General features: G+C 38.6%; 1 protein-coding gene across 3 annotated transcripts in view; it reads right to left on the reverse strand.

The window, feature by feature from the left end:
- LOC106876924 (NAD-dependent protein deacetylase sirtuin-2) overlaps positions 1-3,361 on the reverse strand; it is a 56,719-nt gene that overhangs the window by 38,032 nt on the left and 15,326 nt on the right. The gene's annotated exons all lie outside the window — the stretch shown is intronic.

The raw sequence follows: 3,361 nt of genomic DNA on the forward strand, positions 1-3,361 counted from the left end.
CATCCAGTCCAAATTGTAAAATGGTTGGTGTTTGGAAGGGCATCCAGCTGTAAAAACCTTGCTAAAACCGACTTTGCCTGTGGTTGTGCCACGTAAAAAGCACTAAGTCCACTTTGCTGAGTGGTTGGTGTTAGGAAGGGTATCCAGCTGTAAAAACCCTGCCAAAACAGACACAGAAGTATGGTGCAAGCTTCTGCCTGGCCGGCTCCTGTTAAACCATCCCACCCATGCCAGCATGGAAGGTGGACATTAAGCGATGATGATGAAAATGATGATGATTTGGAGTGGAATTGGGAAGAAGATGCTCTTTGTTATTTTGAAACTATATGTGTATTTATATAAATGTGTGTGTGTATATGCATGTGTATGCATGTGTGTGGTGAATTTTTAGAGGCTTGGTTAGAGATAAAAGAAAGACAGAAAGGTAGAAAATAAGAAAGGCAGGAAGAATGTATACAGGGTGCATAAGGTATTTGAGGACATACCATTTTTGGGGTCAATGCTGCATTTTTTGCTAACTCTGTATAATCTTTGTTTCAAAAAATATAGGCGCAGGAGTGGCTGTGTGGTAAGTAACTTGCTTACCAACCACATGGTTCCGGGTTCATTCCCATTGCGTGGCACCTTGGGCAAGTGTCTTCTACTATAGCCTCGGGCCGACCAAAGCCTTGTGAGTGGATTTGGTAGACGGAAACTGAAAGAAGCCCGTCGTATATATATGTATATATGTATATGTGTGTATATGTTTGTGTCTGTGTTTGTCCTCCCAACATTGCTTGACAACCAATGCTGGTGTGTTTACGTCCCTGTAACCTAGCGGTTCAGCAAAAGGGACCGATAGAATAAGTACTAGGCTTACAAAGAATAAGTCCTGGGGTCCATTTGCTTGACTAAAGGCGGTGCTCCAGCATGGCCACAGTCAAATGACTGAAACAAGTAAAAGAGTAAAAGAGTAAAGAGTAATAGCAGGCCCTCAGCTTACTCATGAAATAAAGAGGCATTCTGTTATTGTGGTTATAAAAGTTGAGCATAGCGATTTAGAAATATTTCAATTTTTAAAAGTTGCCAGATCTTTCATCTACAAAGTTTGTAAGGAGCTAGAGACTAGAGATGGAAACATATCACCAATATCAAAGCATAAAAAGCAATCTAAATGCTCTGAAACCATCAGAACACCTGAATTTATCCAGCAAGTTCAACAGCCCATTGATTACAATTCCAGGAAGTCCATGAGGTCAATTGCAAAAGATCTCCATGTATTAGAAGGAACAGTCAGAAATGTTGTCCATGAAGACATCAGATATAAGTCTTATATGATGAGGAAAGGTTAATCTGTCAGAAAAAGCAAAAGAAAATCACTACATCAGATCTAAAAAGCTCTTAAACAAACTGAAAAATCCAGCAGAAGAAGATTTGATTTGGTTTTTTTCATACAAGAAAAACTTCAACCAAGAAGAAATGACAGATGGTTATGTGCCAACCCTTCTGAAGTTCCAAGTATTATGCATACAAAATTTTCTGCAACTGTCATGGTTTTAGGGGTTGCCAGCAATGAAGGACATGTGATGCCTCCTTACTTCTTTCCACAAGGCCTTAGAGTTAACTCTGCACCTACATTGAGGTCCTGGAAATAATTGTTAAGACAGTGTATGCAATGGAAAGCCATATGTGTTTTAGTAAGACTGCATTATCACACATGGAATGGATGGCTGGAAATTTTCATGATCACACAACCCCTAACATTTGGCCTCCTAATTCCCCAGATCTCAATCCATTACATGTGAAGTGTTGTTGAGAGAGAGGTCAATGAACATGCCCATAACACCAAAGATTCTTTGAAAGCTGCCATAGTCAGAGAAATGTCCAAAATGAAGCAGGACCACTTGATTCGAGCATGGAGATGATTTAGATCTCATATTGAAGCAGTTGTTGAAGCTAAAGGTGGCTTTATAGAAAAGAAGGTTTGTTTTTATCCTCATAACATTTTTTGATAAATAAAGTTATTATCTGTTATTATATGTCTGTTTTATAAACATAAATCTCTCCGCAAATATCTTACACACCCTATACATAAGTATATGGATATTTATATATATCATTATCATCATCATCGTTTAACATCTGCTTTCTGTGCTGGCATGGGTTGGATGATTTGACTGAGGACTGGCAAGCCAGAAGGCTGCACCAGGCTCAAACTGATCTGGCAAAGTTTCTACAGCTGGATGCCCTCCCTAATGCCAACCACTCCAAGAGTGTAGTGGGTACTTTTTACGTGCCACTGGCACAAGGGCAAGTCAGGCGGTTCTGGCAACGACCACACTCAAAAGGAGTTTTTATATGCTACCTGCACAGGAGCCAGTCCGGCAGCACTGGCAACGACCACACTCAAATGTTGTTTTTCATATGCCACCAGCACATGTGCCGGTAAGGCGACACTGGCAACAATCATGCTCAAATGGTGCTATTCATGTGTCACTGGCACAGAATCCAATCCATGGCCCTGGCAACGATCATGCTCAGATGTGCTTTTAACATTCCACTGGCATGAGTGCCAGTCAGGCGGTACAGTCATCAGCCACATCAGCGATTTTGATTTGTTTACACTTGCCTCAATAGGTCTTCAGAAGCAAAGTTCATTGTCCAACGATTGAGGGAGAATCAGATATATATATATATATATATATATATATATATATATATATATATACATACACATAAATATATATGTAAAATAATATGAATATAAATATGTATCAAGATATACATATGTGTAGCAATACATCTACATTCATCATGTGTGTGTATGCACGTGTTTATGTGTGTGTGTGTGTACATATAAGTATGTATTAAGAGAAAGGAGATTGTTAGGATTTTGGATAATTATTTATTTAGCACTTTCATCTCCTTTGAGAGATTTATCATGAATGAATTATTTACAGAAATTTCATGCTTTATATATACTAGCAGAGATACCCAGCCTTGCTCAGGATTAAAATGGCATAGATTTTTATTGCTTTACTTGTTTCAGTCATGTGACTGTGGTCATGGTGGAGCACTGCCGTTGGTCGAAGAAATCAACCACAGGATTTATTTTTTGTAAGCCTAGTACTCATCGTGTCAGTGTCTTTTACCAAACCGCTAAGTTACGGGAATGTAAACACAGTAACATCAGTTGTCAAGCAATGGTGGGGGTACAAAGACAAGACACTGGCACACACATATACAAATATACACATACATACGACAGTCTTCTTTCAGTTTCCGAGTAAGAAATCCACTCAAGATTTTGGTCAGCCTGAGGCTATAGTAAGCATATATATATATATATATATATATATATATATATATATATATATATATA

Source organism: Octopus bimaculoides, chromosome 16 (assembly GCF_001194135.2).
Source record: "Octopus bimaculoides isolate UCB-OBI-ISO-001 chromosome 16, ASM119413v2, whole genome shotgun sequence".
In the NCBI taxonomy this organism is placed as follows: Eukaryota; Metazoa; Mollusca; class Cephalopoda; order Octopoda; family Octopodidae; genus Octopus; species Octopus bimaculoides.